This window comes from Tamandua tetradactyla, chromosome 8 (assembly GCF_023851605.1).
Source record: "Tamandua tetradactyla isolate mTamTet1 chromosome 8, mTamTet1.pri, whole genome shotgun sequence".
NCBI lineage: Eukaryota > Metazoa > Chordata > Mammalia > Pilosa > Myrmecophagidae > Tamandua > Tamandua tetradactyla.
The window spans coordinates 95800482-95814780 of record NC_135334.1 but is presented as its reverse complement, the minus strand read 5'-3'; the positions used below and the strand labels follow the sequence as shown (position 1 = coordinate 95814780).

Below are 14299 nucleotides of genomic sequence, written 5' to 3'. Positions count from 1 at the left end.
GCCGAAGCGGCTTGAGCCGGCCGGGGTCCGAACGCAGGGAGGGTTGCTGGTCGCCGCAGCCAGGGAAAGAGCCCGTCCGAATTTCCTAGTCGGCCCTGGGCAACAAGCGTGGCAGGAGGGCGCCAGCGGCAGCGGCCCGCCCGAGAGAGTGCACGTTCCCCGGGAGTCACGGGTTTGGAAGGGGCCTCCCCCACCCGTCACCGTTCTCCGCGGCCTGGGGGTTTCCGATCCAATTCTCTCAGTTGGTCCGGGGGCTGCGCGTGGTGTGGGCGCCAGTCGCCTTGGTTTCAGGGGACCGCCTCTCCAATTCTCCCAGCCGGCCCGGGAAGGGGGAAGGGAGTAACTCCGGCCGCTTCCCGCTCCGCCCGGTAAGGCCCGCGCGCCTCGGCGATCTCACCCGAGCTGCTTCTCTCAGCCAGCCAGCCGTTCCAGGATGGGGTACGCTGTCTTTTTTATCTCTGTTGTGGCTTTGGGCGCTTTCTGTATCGTTTCTACTCCCCTAGTAGGTGTCCTGGAGAAGAAACTAAGATCCGCGCGTCTTACTAAGCCGCCATCTTCCAGGAAGCCCCCAGATAGATTTTATATCTAGAATTGATTAAATAAATAGCTTTTTCCTTAAATTTCAGCAAACTAAGCATTAATTGTACCAAAACACTAAATTCCTGAAAGTTTTCTTTTATATTGATTAAGGTATTGTGCTTACCCATTTGGAACTGCTATCCAAGAACCACAGAGCCTGCCTTCCTAATAGGTCTGACCATTGTCCACTAACTGCCACAGTCAATTGGGTAATTAGTTTGGTTTTAATACACTTGTTTCCTCCATTAGCTTAGTTTTTCTGACTAAAATTTATCAAATTTACCCACTAAATTACAGGTTTTTCTATTGAGATAATAAATATAGCAACAGTTTTCTGTAATTTGTTGGTATTTTCAAGTAGTGGACTGCAAGCTTTACGTTGAGATCCTAATTTCCAGGCCTTTCCTCCTCTGAAATGCAAACTCCAGGACTTGAAGAGATAATGATTTAAAGGCTTTTCATTTCGAAACTACAAATTTAACAAAAACCCCATAAACTAAACAGAACATCTTTCTAAAATTTTTTTTTCCAGGAAAAGCTCTGACTTTCCTGATAAAGCCCATGTACTTCCATTTTACATAAAATGGGAGCTATGTAATTTATCATGATTCCCCTTTTAGTTTCTGGTTCACAATTACTTAATCCTTCCTCTATATGATTTTTGACTTCTTACTTTATCTTTCTTGTGATTTTATTTAAGCTACCTCAGAACTTCTGTGGAAGTAAAGAGATAAACAGTTCTCAAAACAAAATTGATTAAATTAATTACAGCACTTTAAGAGAAGACTCTATTAGGTTCTCCCCTTCATTCACTACTATTTTAACCACTTAGATTTCTATGTTTTTCAAGAGCGAACATTTATTTAATTTTTAAATGATATCCACATGACGATGTAATCAGGTAAAAATTAGTATTTATTAAGATAAAAATTAGCTATTATTTATTCTTTCCCTACCAATGAGATCATAAGTGATTTACTGGGCTTCTGAAACAGATAATTTTTTAAAAGAAAAAAGTTTTGCAAGCAACTAAAACTTGATTAATAGGTAACAGGATACTCCAAGAAGATTCTAGTATAAAAATTAGAAATTAGCCTCTTTTTTGGCATGGACAGGCACCGGGAATCAAACCCAGGTCTCCAGCATGGCAGGTAAGAATTCTGCCACTGAGCCACCAAAATTAGTCTTTATGGATAAAAATTAAAACAATATGTAAGACACTTGGACAACATGAAAAATAAGCAACATATTTTCTTAAAGACAGTATAAAATTTTTTAACCTATAAACCAAAATCTGGGATTTGGGTTTACCCTTGAATACAAGTCCAAAGGACAATCATATTTCCAGTATCTGTTACACTGCTGCATGAGGAAATAATACAATGGGGGTGAGTAACTGAAATGCCTGCCATCACATTTTGAAAGTTAGAGTTTTCCCAAACATAAATTAAAAATTCTCCAGTTGGTGCTATTTACTGTGGTTCAACTATCACATAGTTGGATCTCACCTCAGGGATCCAGGGCATAAATTTGAGAGACGGCACAAGTGAACTGAGCTTGGTGGTCTCACTGGAGACCCTGATGGACATTTGTCTACCTCACAAAAGCCTCCATACAATTAGACTCAATTTGTCACAACTGACAGTTTCTGCTCTAAAGAGGCCCAGATCTGAAGTGGCACAGATGTTAAAGTTTTTATCATTCTTCAGTTTGGGCCAGAAAGACAAAAATCCACCCAAGCAGTACATAATTCCAAGCAATATGATCTACCCCAATTCAAATTTTTCTCTCTCTTTTTTCCTATTTCTCCGATTTTTTTATATCAACAACAGAAACAGCTCCTCATTCACTGCCAGACCTAACCCAGCAGGAGAACTAAAGGGATGCAATCATTTCATGAACCATTAGAAGGGCTCTAAAAATTAAAAGCTGAGAGATATGCCTAGTTATTGGTAAGCTTTTAGAAGGCAGAGCCCAGACTTATCTACTGTTGTACTCCCCATAGTACCTGAGAACTAGCAGGCACTCAATAAATATTAATGAAATGAAACTGAAAAAGGTTTCTGTGAATTTATACTTTTCCTCATAAAAATGTGAAGCATTGATAATTAATGTTTTAATTTTTGAGTTGCTAAGAAGGAACTTTTTTCATAGGGGAATGAATCTAGAATTATCGATGCTTGCTAGTGCACAACTCAGTAACGATCCATCCATAAATGTTACGTAGAACTGAGACGGAAACTTGTTGCCTCAAGTGTCAATGGATCCAATTAACACAAGTCTTCTTACACTAGCCTCAAAGTCAGTTTAATTTGTAACTAGACATCTACAGCAGGACCACTAGAAGGCAAAACTGTGATTGCTTCTTGGACAAAAGTTAGCAAACTTTGTTTCTTCATTTGTTCCCAGAAAAATTATTGATGGGAAAAAATTATTGTATAGACATCTTGCAGTGAGTACAGTTACCACATAACTGTCTTAAGAGTAATTGAATCTGTCCTTTAACAACTTACAAATTATCTCCTGACAACTTGAAATAACAGTCCTTTTTGTTAAAGGGAGAAAGCTTGTGGAGACCAAAGGTTAAACAGGTCTTTTCATCATGATAAATCACTGGTTAATGAGGTCACTATAGTTGTGTATTATGACCATTCCTTTTAATGCCATTACCTCCTGGTTGTAAAGCTGACACAACTAAGGATCTGCGTTCTTTGAACTTTTCCACAATATTGACTAGCTTCTCTGAGCAGGTGTTCCTTGGATATGATTGCAAGAAGGACTACACTTCTTAGTTCATGGAAAGAGCTTCAAACAAGCTTATGGAATCCAGACAGTCTAAGCATTTGCAGAGAGGTAATAAGGGGTGGTAGAAAAAAAAAAACAAGAATGAAAGCTTTAAATCTGTGATAATAATATCAGTTTGCTGTGAGGGCCAGAGAGGATGTAATGTGGAAACTAGTATCTAGGAACTCAGTGAACACTGATGAAAACGCAAGTGATAATTCCAATTCTTACATGGATTACTCTTTATACATTACAATAGCATACATTATCTCATTTAATCCTTTTAAAAACTCTGTAAACTACATATAATATTACCACTTGTAGTTGGGGAACTTAGAACTTGAGTGGAGAAATCATTTTCCTAGGTCCGACACATATTAGATGATGAGGAACTTTTACTCGAAACACCACACTCCCTCATACCGCCAGTGCTACCAGGAGAATAAATTCGCCAGTGCTACCAGGAGAATAAATTCGCCAGTGCTACCAGGAGAATAAATTAACCAATTACTGCATCAGGCTCTGTAATAAGCATCAATAACCACTTTAGATACTTCCTTTATAAATGGCAATTCCATAATGGAGCAGTTCTTCATTTGAAATTGATAAATGAACAGAAATAGAATTATATAATTTTCACAGTATAAGGTTTCTTAGAGATCAACTGCATATGGAACTGAAGCCCAGAGACAGACACTTAGCAACACTAGAAGCCAGATAATTGGTGAATAATGCCATCGATGGTACATCTGTAGCAACATTCTTAGGGCAGAATGGCTTCAAAGATACATTTGCAGTTTTTGGAACACAAAATCTCCTCTCTCTCCTTTTGTTAACCTGGATAAAAACTGAAAAATTGTATTGATAATCCATATAATATGCTATTGTGAATGCAAATATTCACAATGCCTTCCAAATACATATGTTTAGCATTGTGCAAACAAGGCATCTAGGTATTTTGTAAGAATTTAACAACCTATTCAACATAGAATCTCCACTGCCTTTGTGAAAGAAGGCAAGGTACTTGCAGTCACCTCACGTAGTACCTGAGAGCTAGCAGGCACTCAATAAATATTAATTGAATGAAACTGAAAAAGGTTTCTGTGAATTTATACTTTTCCTCATAAAAATGTGAAGCATTGAATAATTATTTTAATGTTTTAATTTTTGAGTTGCTAAGAAGGAACTTTTTTCATAGGGGAATGAATCTAGAATTATCAATGCTTGCTAGGTTTTTTTTCCTCCTATAAGTAATCACATGGATAGTTTTAGCCAATTTTTTTTACTTCAATCTTAAATTCAGCCAACACAGTCTTTTAAGAGGTTCTGAGATTCACAGAGGAAAAATAAAGCGATGAAGAAAGGAGGAAGCAAGAGCACAGTCTGTAACTTGCATGCTGGGACTCTCTTGAGAAAGAGGAACTATACTTTTGTACCTGGTAGATAGAACATATTCAATATGTCTGTTAAATTAATTTAATTAATAAATAAAAATACAAATTAATAAATTCATGAGAAAACACTTGTGGAATACTTCACATATATATGCTAGATAATGACTTAATTATTTCAGACTTCCTTTTCTAAAGCCAGCTTGCTTCGAATATTTATTAAAAATTTCATACAACAATTAGATAGGGAATCATTTTGTCTATTTTGACAGATGAGGAAATGGATCCACAGAGCAGTTAGAAAACTGCATAAGAAGAAAAAAAATGATTTCAAAAGGACCTCATCCTATTTGTTTAAAAATTGCAAAGGATCATCCCAAGGAAAATTGATAAAATTAATGCAAAAAGAGTCAGTCTTTTGATCGTGTACATTCCTCCAAAAGGAAAAGTGGTTTCCATCCTCAAGAAAAATCAAAATCTTCTCTTGTTGCACAACAAAGGTGGAACAATGGCACTGAAACATTAGGTTAATTTTCCAAATGCTTTGTCTCTATGCCATCAAAGACTATGAAATTGGGGAAAAACTATGGATATCTGCAATCTCATATTAAAGCCCCAATAATTAGCAACTTTTCACTGTTTTTGAAAACACAACCCTGAATCCACACAGGGGATTAAGCAAATGTTTAATTAGTAGGGCTTAATTTTCAAACCAAAGCTCAGACCAGGCTTATTCAACATCCAGATGAAATAGAAACAAAGTTAAGAACGCATCAGGATGTTTTGAAATATATAGATATTACATCACGTATTGGCAAAATAGATAATCTTCTGAATTTAGGTTTTTACCTTTTTTTTTTTTTTTTAAGGTATAGATGGTTTGCATTGCAGAGTAAACCTGTTCTCCCACTTTCAGGGTTATAGAGCCTCAATCATCACTTAAATATATGATTCCAAGAACCCAGGGATAAGTGAGTGGACAGAAAGAGTCATGGGAGGATGACAAGTTATATTGTATTTGACCCTCACAACAATCTTAAATTGTATTAGCTTTGTCTGGTATTGTTATTACCATTTTAGATGAGAAAAAGATTTCAAGAGGTGAAAATAGGGCCTTGGTGAATACCAAGGAAATAAAATTACTAGGGAAAGACCCTTGCCTTTCTGTTTCTATGACTCTGGGAGTTTTCCTGATGACAGTACAGTTTAGTGGTCAATGGTATGGGTGTTACAAAGTCTGCAATGCTTTAAAACACTTCAGGATAGCCTGTGTGACTGCATGGCTGTGCCAGGCAGCTTAAACTTTAAGGGCAGTTAGTTCACATGCGATCAAAAATGCAAAATTCAAGAGCGGCCAGCTAACACTCTAAGAAAAGATACACTCCAGAGGAGGCCACAAGTCATTCTTAATCAACAACTCACACATTGCTAATTAGCATATACTAGGTGTTGAAAAATGGTTAAACTAGTGTCCTACCAAAGAGTATTACACATGTTAGAAAATGGGCTCTCATTGGTGAAATCAAAGGTATTTACGCTATAAGAAAGAGTTAAAATAGTTTAGGGTCACTCCTATCCTTGCATGAACAAGGTATAAAAATCCACTGAGGCATGTTCTCTGGGCCCCTTAAGGTCCATAATTGGTCCTGAGTCCAGACACTGCTTCATGAGGATTTTTGTACAATGCCAACCAGAGGACACAATATTGTCTGAGAGTGCTGCTATGTCTGCTTCAGGTGAAATCTTTCATGTAGGGTGGAGTTGGAACAGCTGAAAGAACAGATAGCTGGCACCTAATCAAGTTTACAGAAGAGCATGTAGGCACTGTAGAGAGATATTAGTCAATACCTGTACGTATGGCAGAATTTAGCCTGAAACTTATTTCATTATAACTTTGTAAGAACATTTGGAAAAGAAGCTTACTCACCCACCTCTACTTCTTTAGTGGCTATAACTGTCTACCAAAATGAATCTGGGTTAGACCAGTTCACAACAACAGGCATTAGAGTCAGCCAGACATGGGCTCCAGTCTCAGCTTTGCAATTCAGTGGCTGAACCTTAGTTTCTTCAGTATAATGTGGTGATAATACTGATTCTCTGGTTCTTTGATTGCTGTATGGCTCTGGGTTCGAATCTCTGCTGTAAGACCTGGGCAATTCACTCTTCTGAACTTCAGCCTCCACATTTATGAAAGGTGGATAATAGCATTAATTTGAGTATTAAGAAAAATAATTCTACAAAGCATTATATCATGTCTTATCACATAGTGCTCAATACATATTACCTATTGTAATTATTATTATTTTGAATGTCTCAATTCTTCCAATTTGTTCAAGATATATTTTCTTCAGGAGGTAAGTACTTGTTCTAGTTTGCTAGCTGCCGGAATGCAACACACCAGAGACAGATTGGCTTTTAATAAAAGGGGATTTATTTAGTTAACATATAGTTCTTCAGAGGAAAGGCAGCTAACTTTCCACTGAGGTTCTTTCTTACGTGGAAGGCACAAGATGGTCTCTGCTGGTCTTCTCTCCAAGCCCCTGGGTTCCAACCACTTTCCCCGGGGTGACTTCTTTCTGTATCTCCAAAGGCCTGGGCTGAGCTGCAAGTACTGAGATGAGGAATGCCGAGCTGCTTAGCAGTGCTACGTTGCAATCTCTCATTTAAGCACCAGCCAATTAAGTCAAACATCACTCATTGCAGCAGACACGCCTCCTAGCTGACTGCAGATGTAATTGGCAACAGATGAGGTTCACGTACCACTGGCTTATGTCCGCAGCAACAAGACTAGGTATGCTCACCTGGCCAAGTTGACAACTGAATCTAACTAACACAGTACTCAAGGAAAGAAGAGATCCTGGCCCAAAGCAGAGTCTGAGCTCTATTAGGTAGCCTCTGCCCTTAGTTGCCTGTGGTGGTAAGTTTGTTGACGCCCACCACAGCCAATGCTATGGCTGAAAGTTCCTCAAAGCTGTGGAACTCCTGGACCCAGTGTCCCCACCTGGATGACTTAACAGAGGAAAGGGAGCAGAGGTAGAATATAGGGTACAAAGGCATTCCCTGAAATTGTGTAGGTGAGTGAAATGAACATACATCACCTATTTAAGGTTCTTGTGGGCTCTCTCACAGTGCAGAAATTTTAGTGGATTAAAAAAAAGCTTCTTTTTATTTGATATTTCTATTCAAACAACTGTAGTGGACACAACATTGTTTTTGCCATTAAGCATCCAACTCCCTGTCCTTTGTGGGGAAAGCCCCTCTAGATATGAGTCTTGGTGGGAGACCAAGTTATGCTTTCCACAACAGAAACTGATGAGGGCAGATATGCCCTCTCCTCACATAGCCACACCCTCTCACTGAGCCACAGGACAGTTGAGTTATTCACACCTGAAGCAATACTGAGGTCCAGGATCCATATCAGACTATTTCTGTAGCATGACCGTGACAGTTTTTCTGGCTGCTTAGATCTTTTTCTGAGTCTGGTTTCCCAACTTCCCCGATCAACTTTGTAATCTACCTTGTGCCTTTCTAGCAAGGTCCTTTTCTGATTAAGTTATCTGGAGTTACTTTCTGTGTCCTGCAGCTAAAAACCAGACTGACAGATCACACTTTTAGTGAGCACCTATTATGAACAAGGCACAGTGATAAGAATTCTAGAAGCAAAGAAGTGTTCCAAAGACCTTGAGATGTTTGCCTTCTAGGAAGGGATATAAGAGAAGTACACAATATATCAGGGCCTCCCTGACTCACCACAGTGGCCCACCTTTGGCCACAGCCTTGATCCAGTCCTTAGGATCAATTCTGATCTTCAGAGATTGGATTCAAAGAATATTAATCTGAAGTTTGGAATTTAAATGTTATCACCATACCCTCCCCCTCACCTGACCCTGACCTTGGGATGTCCAGTGTTGATAACTTGGCTTCTGCATCTCCCCAGAGATTTGGTAACTTGACCAGTAACTTGACTGACTTCTCAATAGCCAAACCCAAACCTAGGGTTTGAATTCTGGTCCTAGTCTAGCCAGGAAAGTGTAAGCACTGTAAGTTTGTACAAGGTAGTCCCACTTTTTGCCCATTAATTCAGTATAATTATTACTATCACTCCCTTTTTCACTCTCAAAAGTGTACTGGTTTGCATAATAAATTATATGGTCACCCTGTGAGAGAAGAGAACCATCTCTTCAGCATTGTATTTCCAGCACTTTGCACAGGGCTAGAAAGGGAGATAGGGTTCAACATACGTTTCTGAAGGAGTGAATGAGTAAATGAAAGAATATATCAGTGTGATATATTCTAAAGCCAGTCTTCGGTGATACTACTACTCCTGACCTGACTTTCAAATACATTCTTATGATGGCATTTTTTCCCAGTCATTTAAATTAGTTCATCAACTTGAAGAATCTTCTACTGGTGTTGGGAAAATATAATGAAAAACAAAATATTCTCCCAATCCAGAAAACCTTCCCACAAAGGTAGAAGAGAAAGAAAAACAAATTTTAAACAATTTATTGATGAATAAGCATTAAACCAGAATTTGATGTATCACAGGCAATGTGCAAAGATTGCAGTGACATAAAGAGAGCTAACCAGTTTATACAGCCCAGCAGATACAACCCATTATATACATAATGGATAAATGGAAGATTAGTTTTCAAGTAAGAAAATGAAAACTAGTCTTCAAGTAAGAGGACTTAACAGCACTATTTGTAACACATGGTTCATCTTAAATTTGCCTGGTAACTGGGGTGGCCTAATTTGTGTTTGCTAATTGTTTCTATCCAACACAGTAATAAAACTTCTCTATCTCTATGACAGGTAGATAATTATAATTTGTAGCCAGACTCTGAAATTAAACTTCCACCGAAATGGGGAGATAGGGGTGTTATCTTCTTTGATGTCTGCATTTCAGAGGATGCCTCCCAGGTCCTCGAGAAAGACATCCTTGGGGTTGTAAAGCTGGCAAAAGGTTTATTTAGCTTTTATACAGCAGAGAAAAGGGCAGAGAAAGAATTTACACTGTTTCTAAACAATGTTCTAGGAAAATGGAAGGGGAGTCTCCATTTTTGCACCAGGGAAAATTATTTTATGTTTTTGTTTTTGGTTAGTATTTACCCTTACACTGGTCAAAGCTGGGATAATTTGAATACCAATGAGAATGATAACAGCAATGGGCTGAACACAATAAATATGATTAAATTCAAAAATTCAAAGTGATAATCAAAAGACCTGAATACAAAACAAGACTTCATTTTGGAAGATCCTAGGGAACCATCTCATTTTAAAAACTGATAAATGAATGTAAAGATTCAAGCATTTATCCTGCTTTTCTTTCTTGTAGAACTGCCTGTACCTCATCTTAAATCATAAGCTGCTGAGTAGGTTTCTCTTTGTAAATGTTCGTCAGCTAATAAATGGAGAGAGAGTGATAAATTTAGAATATCAGCATTTTACAACCCCTCATGAAATAGTAAATCTAGGCTAGCTGGGGGTAGGGGTACAATTTTGCCCCTCAGGGGACATTTGGCATATCTGGAGACATTTTTGGTTGGGATGTGAAACTTGGGGGAAGCAGTTCTTCTAGCCTCTAGTGGGTAGAAGCCAGGAATGTTACTAAACAACGCACATGACAGCCCCCCCACAACGAAGAATTATCTGGCCAAAATGTCAGTGTTGACTAGGCAATGCTCATTAACAGCTGCAAACATAACAAAAATGGAGACAAATAGACATTATGTGCCCCTAAAGGAAGTACTCAGCACCATCTTATCATAGGAATTATCATAGGAATTATCATTTCCTAAAAACTCAAACCTATATGGTTTAATCAGTGGGTCTCAAATGCTAGTACACATTTGAATCACTTGGTGGGCTCATTAAAACACAGATTTCAGGATCCCTCGACCAAACTTTCTGATTCCACAGGTCTCGGGTAGGGCCCAAGAATTTGCATTTTTAACAAGTTTCCAGGTGATGTCATCGCTATTGATCTGGGACCACAATATGAGATCTAAGTGTCAATTAACAAGAAATGCAGAGGCAAAGGATCATGTTAAATAACTATTCATTATACTTTTCACTTATTTTACTATTTATTATACCATTGGAGCTCAATATACAAGTCCCTACATTTGCATATGTTTGAAATTTTCTATGGTTAAAAAATGGGAAGGAAGAGAGGCTTTTAAAAGATGCCTAATAAAATAAGGCATCAGTGACCCAAAGAGATCAAGTGGAGTCAAAAGGCTACTCTGGAAGTATGTCCTATGCAAGCTTCAATTAGATAGCACTGATTGCCATGGTTTGCTGAAGCTCATCCAGCATCACTCCTGTTGACTTTTGAGAACACCTAGAGCTCGAATTGAGACTCGATAAAGGTTTCCTAAACAAAGTTTGCTTTCCTGGAATCAACCTATAATTCCTGGAGGGTTCCTAGGTCAGATAAATCCTGAAACACAGAGGGACAGCCTCTCCAAGATTATCAATTATTACATTCCCCTATCCTATAGGGTTGACACCCCTTCTCAATATGAAAAAGTCAGAATGGGTATTGCCCAGGGATCCCTACGGATTGGGAGAGAGATCAGGGAAGAAGAGGGAGGTATAAGAGAGAGAATAGGACTTGGCAAACAAGTATCAGTGCTGAATCACCGTATTAATTCTATTTAGCTCCCAGCGTTTAGGAGCAGCTAGAAGGAAAAATCTGAGATAGTGAAATAGATGGTAGCCCATGACAAACTCTGGAATCTGTTCTGTACTACTTGTTGAACTGTGCTTTGAAAATTACTGCTTTTTTCTTTCTTTGCTTTGTATTTATGTTATATTTTACAATAAAAAATGTTTTTAAATGGGGGAATAAAAGGTTATCTGTGAAGAAAACTTAATGAGAGGGAAACAGTTTAAAATATATTAAACTGTTTTAAAAACAGTTTAAAACATATTATTACATTTTTTAAACATACATATATATTTATTAAGGGATGAATTTCAGTATGTTAATTGTAGGCATCTCTGAGTGTTGGAATTATAGCAATTTTTTTTTTACTTCTTTTTGCTTTTCTGAACTTTCTAACATTACAGATGCTGTCTTCCGTATTTTAAAAAAAGGTGTTACAAAAATTGTTTCATGCTCAGCCTGGTGAACTGTACTTCTAAGTGTCTACACTTTTGTGCATGTCCTTCTAGTGTCCAACCTGCCCCAGTGGAGAGCCTACTTTCCAGATATAATCCTTGACAGTATATGACAACCTGCTGCAGGTATCAGGAAGTCCTAAACTAAATTCATGAAATGACACAAATGACTATCACACAAGACAAGTGAAATAAAAACTCTAAGAAAGTGTCACAGGAGTTCCAAGAAGGGAAAGACCACATCCCTCCTGGTACAAGAAATCAAGAAAGGCTGCATGGAGGAGGGGGCACTCGATTTACAACATGAAGAGAACACATATGGTTTTGACAGATGGTGAAGAGGAAGATAAGACATGACTGAAAAAGCATTTGCAGGAACAGAAGCAACATACACAAAGGCAAAGACATTGAATATGATGAACTCAGTCTGCTCAGCAGGAGTCCAGAAGCCTAGGAGGCTTGTAGGACATCTAAAAAGGTTGGGGACATTGTACAAAGGACTGAGAATGCTCATCAGAGTATGTCTGAGTGTTCTGCTTATTCAAAAGACAATATTCTGGAAGCTTTTACCTATAGTTGCATTGTGTAGGTATGGTTAGTGCAGGCTCTTTTCTACTTTCCTTTGCTCATGATTATGGAGAGAATTTCCTTCTACACCCAGCATGGATCATCCTTTCCTCAAATAGGTGAGTATTAACTTCATTTCCACAAACACAAGTGTGCTGTAACATCGCGCACAAACGCAAGGATCCCAAGTTGAAGAAGTAACTAAAGAGCTTGCCAGGCCAGGCAGGTTCTGTCAAGTGCTCCACTGTCTGCATGCATCTGGAAAAAGGCCCCACCAGCTGTGCTGAGGAATGCGGCTACACTGGCTCGGCCCATTTATTATATTTTTCAAGTGAAAAGATGTAAAATTTGTAAAAAAAAAAAAAAAAAAACACACACACACAAAAAAAACGCTCATTTCATGTATTGTGATTAGCATAAAATTGCTCCTTTGTCTCAGCCAGAAGGGAAAGCAATAGCACTGAGACTCATGGCTGGGGAGATTGCTCTCTCTTGCTTCCTCCTCCCTGGCTCTACAGGACACCTGGCACAAAGATCCCAGGGAACCCAGATCAGCAGATTTCCAACTGTAAACAACAGACAGGGATCCTCTGGGTTACAGTGCAAAACAGAACCTGGAGACTTTCTACTTTCAAGAGTCAAGGCAAGGTCCAAATATCAGAAACTTCATTCACTAACATATTCTTTTAATATTTATTCAGTAGCTACTATATCCCAGGCACTTGCAAATTACTGATTTGCCCAGTTCTCTCACATCTGAGAAAGATGAGAAATAGCAAATCAACTCACTCTTCTTCCCAAGAAGAACCGATGGGAAATTCACTAGGAACACTATGCTGAGATTCAAGTACATATATTTGATTCTAAAATGCACAGTTTTCTACATTTTAGTATTTCTTAAATACAGAGAAGTCCTATAATTGATAGGATACTAAATCCATAAATGGCAGCAATTTTTCTTTCTTAGTGGTTCATAAAATAATGGTGTATCTAATAATTGAAGGTGTCTTAAACTGGATAAAAATCTCATTATTGAAAGCCAAAAACAGAATGTCTGAAATGTTAACAAACAACAAGCCTCATGCTGACGAGCTCTTCCCATCTCATAGGAATTTCCCTCCTGATCCCAATCTTCCAAAGAAATATTTTCCAGGAGACAAAATCGTGTTTTATCAATTTGAATATGAAATTATGAACTTGAAATTCTCTAGAGAATTCCTAGTAGAGCAGCATGGAAACAGAATAAACTTTGCACGGTTGACTTGGTTCTAAATCCCATTTCTGGGACCTGCTACTCCTTTTCTTTTTTTAAACCTCATTTTCCTCTTTATAAAGGTATATGACAAAAGTGCCTTCCTAAAGTTGTTCCTAAAGTAGGGTTAAATGAGTTAAGCATGGTATATAGGAGATACTCAATAAAATTTACTTCTCTCTTTACATAATTATCAGTTATACTGGACATACACTCCAAAAAAGTTTGCTTAATGTAAAACACGCCCATTAGGTGAGGAACTGAGTAACTTGCCCAAGGTCAAAGCTGGAGAGAGAGAAAGAGCTGAGGTTTCCAAAAGATTTTCTGAAGCCAAGTACACATTTTTCTATACAATAGCCTAGTCCATCAAAATCCTCATCACAGGATTCTCACTGTCTAATACAGGGTCACCAGCAAGCCCTGCACTCTGGTTCCTGAACAGCCATGACTCATTCAAAAACAAAGCTGAGAATAAACAAATACAGAGAAAGACACTGAAATGGCTAAGCTAATACAAGACACTGATTGATTCTAGTGAACATCTGTGTAAGTTATCGTGTCAAAAAAAAAGAGAAGAGGTCATAATTAGCTCTGATAT

At 38.3% G+C, this 14299-nt stretch overlaps 1 long non-coding RNA gene across 2 annotated transcripts in view; it reads right to left on the bottom strand.

Annotated features, from left to right (window-relative positions):
• The window catches only part of LOC143643690 (uncharacterized), a 216855-nt gene that overhangs the window by 89127 nt on the left and 113429 nt on the right, over positions 1-14299 (bottom strand). The window lies entirely within an intron of this gene.